The sequence below is a fragment of the Lineus longissimus genome, chromosome 3 (assembly GCF_910592395.1).
Source record: "Lineus longissimus chromosome 3, tnLinLong1.2, whole genome shotgun sequence".
Taxonomy (NCBI): Eukaryota; Metazoa; Nemertea; class Pilidiophora; order Heteronemertea; family Lineidae; genus Lineus; species Lineus longissimus.
The window spans coordinates 15,213,460-15,226,434 of NC_088310.1; the positions used below are offsets into that span (position 1 = coordinate 15,213,460).

The following is a 12,975-nucleotide window of genomic DNA, read 5'->3' on the forward strand; positions in this document are numbered from 1 at the left end:
CAATTTCACCTATAAAGTTTAGGTTATCTAAAAAACTTTTACGCTAAAATGAAAGGACAGGTCTGAAGAGTCGGCATTTTTGAAAATATTTATTTGTTTAAGGGTACTATGGCTTTTAAAGATAGCTTGCCCCAACACCCGGAGCGCATGCCTGACACTATTGCATATAAATTGGATGCTGTAGGGTTCTGGAAATTACACTACCCCACCCTTCATTGGAAGGACCTTAGGAATCAGAATCAAGAGAAAAAATGTTTTATAACATGTTGAAGTTGCACAATTTTAGTTAGGGTACAGGCGAAATTAGTCTACACAAATTAAAAGCTTAATTTTGTCATTCCATCACAAAACTATATCGAGATAAGCTGTAATATTGTGTAGTATCACTCCTAGAGTGATCGTTACCTAACATATTTGTGAATATTAGCCTTTTCCAGAGTAACCCCCCCCCCCCCCACCCAGCCAAGTAAAAATTCTGGTGCTTTCATCAGCATTGATTGAGGCAAAACAACATGAATCACTCAAATGACATGACATCAGCTAGCAACATGCTTTACATGATGTCACCTATATTTTTGCCTAAATCATTTCTATGGCCATAGCTAGGGGCAAGGGGGGCATTAAATGTTTAGGTGTTTTCATCATCATGAGGACAATAACAAGTTTCGCGGCAAATCAAAACAGGCCTGCACTTAAATGTGTCATTTGGCCCCTATTACCTCACTGACAAAGTGCATCAAGGCTATCGGTACCTCCGGGCAAGAATTATAACAAAAGCTGGTTAAAATAAACTGAGTGATTATTTACAAGAATAAACATAGATAACGAATATTAAACCCAAGAAAAATAGTTCATAAGAGCACGTTACTACTACTTCTAGCAACAGTCCAAAAATTCTTCAAGAGACAAGTGTTCAGTTTTCAGCAAATATCAAAGGGACAGTTCCGGTGGGGGTATGAGCAACGAATTATTATAAAAACGGGATGACATTCGGCCGGCCGAACCTCGACGAGACACAGTGCAGGAATTGGGTGCTTTGACCCCCATATGCCCTCAGGCAGGAAGATATTGAAAACGATATCAACGGCACCAACGCCAGGAACAGATTCTGACCACGTCCACAACAGTGGTCTAGCCGCGTTTCACGACGATTCGTACGTCACCAACGCCAAGAACGGTACACTACAGTCTTGCAGTCACAGCGGCACCAACGCCAGGATAATATAAGTCGGAGCTCCTTCCGTAAAAGACAGGTCCTGCACGGTCCTCGGTGACTTCCAAAGTGACCCTGCCTTCTCCTCACACACCCCACATTAGCTAATACCCCAAAAATTTCATAACGGAGTTTCCAGCACAAATCACAACAGGCCTAGTTGAATCCTAATTCCTCCTGAATCACCTAACAATGTTCCTACATGTAACAGAGAGTCAACTTCTAAAGCACAATTTTATAATATTTATAGGAAAGTCCATTACTGATGTAATAAGCACATAATTCATGTTGCCATAAAAACTCTCAACTTCAACCAGCTTACCAATATAGGCCTACCTTAAAATAGGCTACAGGGTGTCCAAAAAGAAAAGAAAAGGCCACTTCGCCACAATCACCTTGATGGCACCACAACTAGCTAGCCCTAAGTTTTCATATGTGACTCGCTCTACCAAAACTAGGCGCTTGTCGCATCTGAACTCGACAGGTTGATACGGACTTGTTGTTCATTTCCCTATTGTAGACCTTTTGTGAAATCTATTACAAACTGATTTGGTCACATTTCACAAAGGTCTACAATAGGGAAATGAACAACAACAAGTCCGTATCAACCTGTCAAGTTCAGATGCGACAAGCGCCTAGTTTTGGTAGAGCGGGTCACATGTTTAGTGGCAGGTCTGGAAATTTGGATAAGGCGGCACAGCTCCAACCAGTGAGCACTGAAATTGTCATCCTGGAAATTTCTATATCTAAACTCAATTTACAGTAGAACCTCCCTCAGCGGACACCTCTGCCAGGCGGACACCTCTACATTACGGACACGTCCGGCCAGTCCCGATTTTTTCTAAGTCATTTCCAATAACAAAAACCTCTGTACGGCGGACACCTCTCTATTCCGAATTGCGGACAGGGCGATAGCCAATTTTTGGTCCAATTCCCTCCCAATTACGGACAGTAGGCAAAAACAATGGTTTCCTGCGTGCGCTTGGAGAGTCAAGTAGGCCCGACAGGTGTGATATTTGCGTAATTAATCAACGTAATTACCCCATGGCATTGTGTTTTTGTATCCTAATTAAGGCGCGGCATTTGTTTACTCATCTTTTCAACTAATCACATAGGCCTATTGCATGTATTGTGTCAACGGACACTCATAAATCCACGCGGTTTTGTCAGTGTTGCGGCGAATATGCGTTAGTAGAGAAATTAGAAAAAATTAATTATTAATCAAAGGTGACTGATGGACAGAAATTATGGGTTTTTTTCACACATTATGACATGTCGAGGAGATTTCGCAATACAAGGGGCACCTTTTACTGGAGAGATTATTCACGCTCTGAGTTCCAAAGTAGCTCACGTCATTCAACGCAACATCACAAGCAAATACCGATCAGCCAACAGGTTTAAAGTTTCTACGCTAGATGTCGACACAGAGAAAACCAAGACCTGCAAGGCGGGAACTTCAAATCCACCTATCGGACAATTTGGCATAACCTCTCTATTGCGGACACCTTGGCCCAGTCCCATGGGTGTCCGCAATAGAGAGGTTGTACTGTATGTATGGATTTCGGGCATCTCACTATGATGCCGATTATGGTCTAGGTTCTACAGAGGCAATGACTTTCGAAAACTCAGAGACTAAAGTGCATAATAAAACCACTTGTTCCCAAGTGTTTCTGTTTCAAACCAAACATTTAAACTACTCCGGCAATGCTGATGTTCACAGGCTCTGCTGTGTGTGGAGTTAACCAACATCAGTCAGGCGTTCGACACAATTTTATTGGCACTCCTTGGAGAGAGTTTTTGCCTCCCATTCATGCCCTGATAATTTTTTCTGAAAAATACTCCAGCAATGATTGTCTCATCGTATGACTAACCAAGGCTAAACATTCAACCATAACCGTTGACCCCCACCTTATCACTTTTTGCAGATTTTGCATGGTCAATCCGTGGATTGACTCTTTGAATGTTTAGAAATCACGTTTTTTTATTGAAATTTATCTGATTCAATGTCGGTTTTTAAGATTAGAAAACGGTTCATTTTCCAATCGATGAGCTTGTTTTGGCGAAATTGTGTGAGGTATACCATTTCAATAATTGTTGAACAGGCTATTTGGCTTAAACCTTACATACATTTATTATGTGTACTAGTATTATACCCGTGGTGCAGGCAGGTTCAAATGTAGTTACTCAAAGAAATGGGCTATGCCTTGAATTGCATTGGCCAGAAAATTTAACTGCAATGAAAATCTAATGCTATATCAAAGGGGCCATATCGAAGAGACAAATTAAACCAACCAATTGTCCACAGACAGATGTTGTTTAAAATGCGTGCTCCTCGTGGCTAGGTTTCAGGCAAGGCACTTAATCGTCAGGCAAGCTAGATGTCGAGCAACGTGAGCAGCGCCTCGATAGGCCATGCCAGGTACATCAAGTATTAAAGGTGTGGTAGAGCACATGGATAGACCATTGTCACATTCAGTAAATCAAGGGAACACAGTACCCAAAAGTAATGCCCCTATCTGGTCCCTCGGAATGTCCCCTCAACCTGAAAGTGTTCATCCCATCAGGCTGTCTGGGGATACCTTTTGTTCTATGAATGGAAGTTCTCAATCTCTCCCAAAATAAATTAGTCTATTGGCTATACATGTACATTACGTTTCTCTGCCCTTGATGATTTTTCCGTTTTAGCCCTTTTGGTTGGGTCCATTTTATCAAGATTGGCCTAACCCTCTTGAGATTAGCTGTTCAGTTTGTGTATCCCGGGAATATTTCTCCCCACACAAGAAATAAAAGATGAAATATTGTACAGCATCACTTTTAGGAATGAGACTGTTCGCCAGCAAATATATCTCTATCACAAATATAGCTTTTTAAAATTTTTAAATTAACTGAAGAATAGCGATCAGTTAGCGTACCCCTGCCTCGAGCAAATCCAATGTTTTTTGCGCACTCAGACTGATCACTTAAACATGTTCAGTTGCCGTGCGGAGTTGTTGCTGTAGAATGGAAAATATCCACGGCATGAATTTTTGCGAATGCCTCACGATGGACATATATTTGTGGCAGAATATTTTCACGAGGGAAGAATTTTTTCCAAGAAAATTTAAACTGTATATTTTGACTCTAAACTCTTAGTGTATGGGGACTGTAGTTTAAAATGTCCCCTACTTAACATAATCTGAGCAATATTTAAGTAAAAGTTGTTTAAGTTGCGCAGGGTATACACGTAGGCCTTCGTTGGGCTAAGCTGTATGTAGTGCCTCTGTGGAAACATGGCAACAATGACCTAGATTTCAAGCTAAAAGGAAGAGATTTTCGCAGCAGAACATTTTCGCGAGCCTGACCTACTCATGAAATTCGCAAAAATATTCTGCCCGCGATATATATATTCTGCTTTACAATATATAGTGGACATTTTGGAAATGTGAAATTAAAATTATTTGTCAAATTGACAGTATTTATACTTTAAATGGAATTTCAAATGTTCTGGAATAGTGGGGAAGGCTTATCCTCATGAATCTAATCCAAAGTTAAATGTCATTGATTTTTGAAAAGAAAGTCACATGTCAACTATGTGTTGACATATGTTGACTATATCGACTATATTACAATGTCCATTGGTTGCTTTTTATTGTAGAATTGGTTTGAAGAGTATTGTCAGGACACCATGAAAGGGGAATGTCTGTGAAAGAGGATTGTCCTCTACTTTTCTAGCTCTCCATTTGTAGATTATGCAAAGAGAGTATTTACAAATCCTTCTTTTTTTGATAAATGAGACATTTCACTACTATAATTGCTCATTTATTCATGTTCACACAAACCGCATCACCATTCAGTCAAAGTTTTAATATTAGCCCAAACACAAAGCGTCCTCAGAGAAAAGTTTGTGATAATTCACTAGTTTTTGAGGTTTCTTTGTGAAAGTGGGGTTTATAAAACCATTTTTTCTACAATGATCAATGATATGTAAGCCAAACAGCATTAATCTTCTTGTTCAGTCAATCGAAGTAATCAATCTGATAGTGGTTTCAACAAAATTTAGGCAAGACTTCACCAATATTGAAACACTATATTTTGTAGATTAATGCAAAGAGAGTGCTTTTACAAGTCCTCTTTTTTTGTAAGATGCGACATTTCACTGCAAAAACTGCTCATATATTCATCTTGTCACAGACCTTATAATCTGTCTGTCAAAGTTCTAGCAACATTGGCCCAAACATAAAGCGTCATAAGAACAGAATAACTTGTATAATCTTCGTAAAATTTCTGCTCATCAAAGTCATGATTTTCCAAAATCTACCATGCTGCCAGTCAGGGTAGTCCTAGCTACAGTAAGCAATGATATATATATATATTAAGCATAGTATATATACTAGCAATTAGCCCTTTAGCTCCTGTACCGCCCGCCCTTGTTCCGCCCTACGATATTCAAGCGGCCGAGAAGTAAAGTAACACCACAGGGGCAATGCTTAGAGTGTAATCACTACTATAATGGACGTAGAGCTGAAATAGTTTGTCACACATCTCCTCCGTCAGTTCAGATTGGATGACCTCGAAACTTTTCCTGAAAGTCGTGGTTGATATGGAGATGGTCCTCGCCAGGTTAAATGGGTAAACTTTACAGCGATCTCGGAGAAATAGCACTTTTTGTTCTTGCTATGTATGGGTAACTCATTAATATAAGGGGCCATTTCAGCAGGTCTGATTTGCATATGGGGCCATCTATTAAATCAAAAGTGTGGGATTATACAAAAATAAGCCGGGAAAGTATTGGGGCTACCATATGTTTAAAGCATTCATCCATCTCCGCAATTTTCCCCCTTTATTTTGGTCGTACTCTTTCACCTTACGTTGTTAATCGCTCTTAATTTCTCGAAGTACCGTATGGGAATTCAACACGTGATACACGTCACATAATAACAAAACCACCTCACCCGACCCAAGCACTGGGTGCAAAGTAGCACACAGCTCCCTATATGAATACCCGGGGCAAATATAGAATATAGTATAAAATCCCGATTAACATTTCTTTACTGCATTAAAAACAGGCTAACCACTGCAGATTAACAAGTACGTGAGTGTTCCAGAACGAGTGGAGTCCGTGCGGAGGGTGTCGAAAAAACCCTAGGCAAACTACTTCCTCCGTCTGGTGCTGCCACCCACTATGCTCACGGCATTTGTTGTACTAAGTTCGTAACTTCACGCCATTGCCTCTTCACCATTCGCGAAATAGTTCGTCAAATTGGAGTGGAGTTTGATTTTTCCAGTCACAACCCCTCAGACCAATCAACCCATATCACCCAGATTGTCCCAATCATCAAAATCAAGACAACATCACAACCCCCAGACATATCATTTCATTTCACCCAAATTGCCCCAACCCCACAGTAAGCCAACACACTAAAACAACCCGCGCCACGGGTATTATGCTAGTCTTCATAATAAAACTTGTTCCTAGGTGGGTTGCTGTACATTTTACCGAGTAATACAGGGCTATAGCGAGTTGGCGAGTCCGCCTCCTGACCCAATTCATGTATTCATGTACAGGAGACTGCCTGGTTGTGTTTTTCGATCGATATTAGCTCTTTCAGCCATAACATATTTTGCACGCATTGATCTGAAAACTGTAGCACTTTTCCTGAAAAACGGACTTTTTTCGAAATTTGAAAAAACAAACTACTCACCCTTAGCAACAAGCTTGGTATCATTGTGAAGGTCTTTTCTTCAGGAATGTAATTATGTCCACAAAGTTTTTATATCCATTATAGCTTGTTCCTTGTAGTATTTTGAGCTGTGATATAGCTGAAAACAGGGTGCCGCGCAGCGTGCCACATCACACTTACTACACCAATAAACTGTTTCCTTCCTTTTTCTGTTTGTCTGTTTTGCATTGTCCCTCTTTCTCAGATTAGCCTCCTTTCATTGCAGACTTTGCATGCCCTTTGGGGCTTGTCCTTCTCAGTAGGGGGATACATGACGGAAAGTGTCGTGCAGTCAATCGCACCATAGCATCTCCTTTGTCATTTTCGTCTATCGATTCCTCAGAATCTTCGGTCTGGTGAATGTTGCATGCAAGATCTATAATGAAGTCCTTCAAAGACATGTCATTTTCTTCTCTGGCTGCCATGACCTGCTGGTATAACTTGTGAGCATTCACTGCAGTAGAAAAAGTGAAAAAAGAATTGTTTCAACCATTTCGTTGTCTTGTGGTCAAATGCATAATATGACATCATCTGATCACTTGTCCGCTCCAGCCATATTATCATTATAGTTCTGAACACAGACAGGTTTCTGTGTTTCTTTCCTGCCCCCTCTAGCTCTAACAGTGACTGTCATTATAGCATCGTGTTGGTTTGATAACATCAGAACATCCTTCCTATCTTTCCATTCCAATGCCAATAGTTTCCTGCGACGGAAAGATTCACACTGCCTTTCTTTTTTTGTGTTTTATTTCCTTTGGAAGTCCTTTCCTGGTGGGCATGCATGTACACTCATGGTCAAAAGTAAATGGACACCAGTTTTTCTTGAATTTCTCAAAAACTAGGCTAAGCGGACACATTCACCTAACACCGATTGTAGCAAATGATCTTGGCTATTGAATAATGCTAAAATTTTAAAAATCTGTTTAGTTTTGCCTTTGATAGGAGAAATTTGGTAAATGTCTCTTTTTCACTTCTTCTTTATTAGCAGGAATTCACCAATAAAAATTACATCCTCATGTTCGACTCATGGAGGCCTTTCATAATATATCCAGTTTTTGAAATAATTCAAACTAGAAATGTGGTTTTTGGCCACTTTTACGGTAATGATTTGGATCATGCTTGACACATCTACGACATGATCCCTCCTTATCTATTGAACAGACCTTTTGAGTGAATGAGTGGGCATTGTATTTTTCATGGCAGGGTGGTCAACAGACCTTTTACAAAAGGTGGACACTTGAATAATTGTGTTGGGATTCCCAGATTAGTAATCTGACCAGTTAACTAAAATGACAACCATGTAACGCAATTGGTAATAGACCTGATCATAATCGTTGGGCTTGTGCCTAGTCATTGTGAAACAGACAGATCACAATACAAGACAATTGGCATTCATTCACAACCACTTCACTTCATTTGGAGTTGACAATGGTTTAATGGGACTATGTCAAAGGTGTCTCCAGTGGGGTAAAAATCATTACCGTAAAAGTGGCCAAAAACCACAATTCTGGTTTGAATTATTTCAAAAACTGGATATATTATGAAAGGCCTTCACGAGTCGAACATGAGGATGTAATTTTTATTGGTGAATTCCTGCTAATAAAGAAGAAGTGAAAAAGAGACATTGGAACGACTTTAGAATTCCCGATCGGAAGTATAGGTCTAAGGCGCGAATGAATACCGAATAATGAATAAGTAACCCTAACCCTAACCCTAACCCTTTAAACCGATTCACAACTTATATAGTGCGGAGGAACATCCGATCGGTAATTCTAAAGTTTAGCCGAGACATTTACCAAATTTCTCCTATCAAAGGCAAAACTAAACAGATTTTTAAAATTTTAGCATTATTCAATAGCCAAGATCATTTGCTACAATCGGTGTTAGGTGAATGTGTCTGCTTAGCCTAGTTTTTGAGAAATTCAAGAAAAACTGGTGTCCATTTACTTTTGACCATGAGTGTACCAGTGCATAAGGTTCCTCTATGGGTTAGTTCAACATAGAGCATTGGAGATGAATAGTAACAATCCATGTATAGTCTGTGTCCCTTATCGAGGAGAGGATCCATGAGGTTCATGATCGTATGGAAAGTTCATTTTCTGATCCAGTGAACACTAGCACTTTGAGCAGAGGACCATGTCCATCTTGACCTGAGGGGATAAACTTGGTATTGTCTATTTGATGAAGCATTGACCAAATAGCCAAGAATCGATTCTGGTGCATCGGCTTTACTGCAAAAGTTGACTTCAGCACACTGTTCTTCGACCAGTAATCTCTAAATGACGGTTTCTTTACAACCCCCATGTGCAAAATAATTGCAAATAACTGTCGTTTCAAGTGTTGTCATAGTTTTCCATGAGTTTAAACCCCTCTTGGAGAATGAACTCCTGCAGCACCTTTCCTTTGCCTGGCGTACAAATTTGTTTCCACCTATAGTAGAAATTATTGGGCAAAAAATAATCCAGTACATCCAAAGGTGACACATGAAGGATTTAGTCCTGAGGAAGGGTCGAGTATCAGGTATATCAGCTGGATTACCATCCCATGGTATAACAGGTTTAGGAGAACGTCCACGCCTCCTTCCACCACGTCTCCCACTGCGAGTACGTGCACCACCACCACGAGTATGTTCCCTGCCCTGCACAAGTCCAGGTGCAGCAGCAGGAGGGGCTGCATAAGGCTGGGGAGGGTTAACTGGGAGTGTACCTGGCCTTGGAGGGTTAACAGGAACACGTGCACGCTTCTGTACTGACGGTCCAGTAACACCATCACTGTTATCACTGTTACTGCTTATATTATGCATATCATTCGCAACATAGTCAATTTCAGAGTCCCCGCCTAAATCTGCTTCAGAACCAGCAGAATCAGCATCATTTTCCTCTACTTCATAATCTGAATCATCAGAATGATCTGACTGTTCTAATTTATTACCTGAATCCCCATCTAACTTATCTGGAACTGCAGTTGCAGTCAAAACTCTACGATGTGACCTTACTGCCATGCTTGCGAAATTGGAAATTTTGCAGATGATAAACCACAGCTCGCAGTGCTGCCTGATATCAACTGACGAAACTACAAAAAATTTGAAATATCGTCAGAGCATTCTGGCATACCTTTCCCAAGTCACCGTTGGCATATTTATGATGTAGGCATCACAGCAGGAGTTTTAAATTTGTGTTATGAAATACTGTGTATATACGGTCTGTGGGCTGAAAGAGTTAGTTTGGATTAGGGGTTTTTATGAATTTATTTATTAGGTAGGAACTTCTTATGATTCTATTGTTTACCACAGGGTTCTTATGAATTTTCACTAAATTGCTGTGAAGGTTAATACTGTCAATACCTCGGGGTTAAAATGAAAAATTAATGAAATCATTTTGTAGGTATGGTTGTTAGCTTCAAAATAAATATCCCTTGTAGCACTTCATTTTCAACTTCTTGCATCTCTTTTGTCAAAAGTTTATATACACTATAGGAATAGCTGGAAATCTTCAGGGAGATGCTGGAAAAAAATTGTAGACCTGCATGAGCTAAGGGTTAATCTCTAACTAGGGTGACACAGAATACATTGTTTAGAATGAAGCTTGTTTTACATTATACAATTTACTTTGTGGATTTATGCAAGGAGATTGCTTACAAATCCTCTTTTTTGTGTAAGATGAGACATTTCACTGCAAAAACTGCTCATATATTTGTAGTCACAGACCTAACAATAAGTTTGTCAAAGTTCCATCAAAATTAGCCCAAATATCAAGCGTCCTAAGAATAAAATAATTTATTTTCAAAAATCAACCACGCTTTAAGGCGTAGGCAGAGTCGCCAAGCAGGTAGCCGCCATTACCTAATCCTCTTTCAATTTCACGGTTCAGTGCACAATTTGACCAGATAAAGGAATCGTGAGTACCTCCAGGTCAACGAGCAACAATATTCGTGAACTTTAAATCGTGACTGCAAACGCCTTGCACATTGAAGGCATGGTGCCCTTTTCGACACACGTAAGCCACCTCATTTTTGGATGGGGTCTTTATAGCGACCAAACTCCCATCCACTCACTCCATAACATTGGGAATGTGACGTCTATCAGTATAGAAACATTCGGAAATAAGTTCAATAGTGTACGACGTTCTCTCTGGGAAGCAAATAGATAACAGCTTCCTCTGCCAATGCCGCTGGTACTCTAGTTACAATTCTTGACACGGTTGGTTGACTTAGATGCACCATATCAGCGTTATCAAGTTGAAGACATCCCTTTGCCTAATAAAAGATTGCCGTGAGTACTTACAAAGCGCTTGGAATCTCGATGTTGGGTGTGACACATTGTCCTTCAGTAGGTCTGTTACTCCTAAAAGAACCTGACTTGGCATCATGCAGCCTCTAAAAAGTTTTGTATCATCAAAAGTATCGAGGGGATGCACACGATAACGAAAATGCGTTTGCGACGTAACGCCTTTCGATTTTCTTCCTCTATTATAACTAGTTCAGCTATCATCCTCGAAACTCAGTGTGTGCGCTGCGTGTGCCCATTGATCACACACAGACATAAGATTACACTTACTATCGACTTAGCATTATGTGTACTCTGTGAATACCAAGGAACTGCTTAAGTGGATGATAAGTGACGCTCATGGGTGCGTAACCTGCTAAGTGTGCTTTGTGAATCAGGCTCCAGTACTCTTGGCGTAACTCGTTCAACGTGTGGCTGGTTCCAGCATGCATCAGCTTGCAGTGAAAAGACATGATGATCAAGTTTGTAACAGGGTGGTTGTGCGTCAGCAATATGGGGTGTTTGGCTTTTTCGGCTAAGGGCGCATACTTCAAGCGACCACCGACTTTGACGATCCCATCTTGGATGAATGGCGCTAGTGGTAGTAGAAGACTGCTCTGGGCCAACGCTTTGCCAGAGTGTAGACGGGCGACTTCTACGGCAAACTTCTCGGATTGAAAAGCTCGGGGGCTGATCTTCTTGGCTTCTTCAATCTCGGACAATGTCAACTGTTCTTCTGATGATGACTTGACTTTCTGGCTATGTTTGGCAGCAAAATTTCTGGCAAAGCGATAGACCCAGGCAACAGTCCTGCTATAACGACTCCCAAATGATAACCTGGTAGCATCTGGGACAGCTGTAACAGCTTTAACATTTGCTGTCACAGCATAGGCCTTACAAACTTCAGGGTCATCTTGTGGTAATTCAGCTGTTGTAGAATCAGCAGGAAATTGACTTGAATCTTTGTACAGAAAGACTGGACTTCGTAGCCATCTTGAATCTGCAGTAAGCTTTGATGCAGGAATTCCTCTTATTCCGTCATCATCCGGGTTTAACCTCCCAGGGATATGACGCCACTGCTCATGATTAGAAGACTGACGAATTTCCGATACCCGATTTGCCACGAAGACATAGAATCTTCGACTCTCATTCAACTAGTAGGCCAATAAAACCTGGCTATCAGACCAGAACGTTGTAGGGATGAGTGCGGCAGTTAATTTCTTTCGAACAGCATTCTCCACTCTCACTGCCATCACGGCAGCTTGCAGCTCAAGACGCAGTATGGTGAGACTCTTGACAGGAGCCAGACGACTCTTGCTCATGACGAAGGAAACCCTGATGTTGTTCTTCAACACGAAGGTAAGCTACGGCTGCTATGACTTTCCCCGATGCGTCAGTGAAAACGTGAAGCCACTGACTGCAGGATGGGTCTATGGAAATATGTATGCAACGCGGTATCTCGATGGACTTCAGGTAAGCGATGGAAGATAACCAATCAGTACAGGTTTCGATCAATCCCTGATGTGAAAACCTCCTTGTTCCTTTAGAAGGTTTGTAATGCCTTGTTGCATCTGTGCCGCTTTGGCAACTGACATCAGGGACTTCAGATCATCCATGTTGTAGCTCTCGAAACTGCCTGCTTGACTATAGTTGGTGCTTCTGAATCGAGGGCTGTGCGACGTAGTACGTGGTTTGCCATGATAGGTGAATACTTCGCTCCAAAAATTGTGACTAACATTTGGTAGACATCTGGTGGCCTTTCGATGTTCATCTCCCTCCACAGGAAACTCAAGGCTGGT

At 40.9% G+C, this 12,975-nt stretch overlaps 1 protein-coding gene across 1 annotated transcript in view; it reads left to right on the forward strand.

The window, feature by feature from the left end:
- The window catches only part of LOC135485752 (U4/U6.U5 tri-snRNP-associated protein 1-like), a 344,022-nt gene that overhangs the window by 319,051 nt on the left and 11,996 nt on the right, over positions 1-12,975 (forward strand). The window lies entirely within an intron of this gene.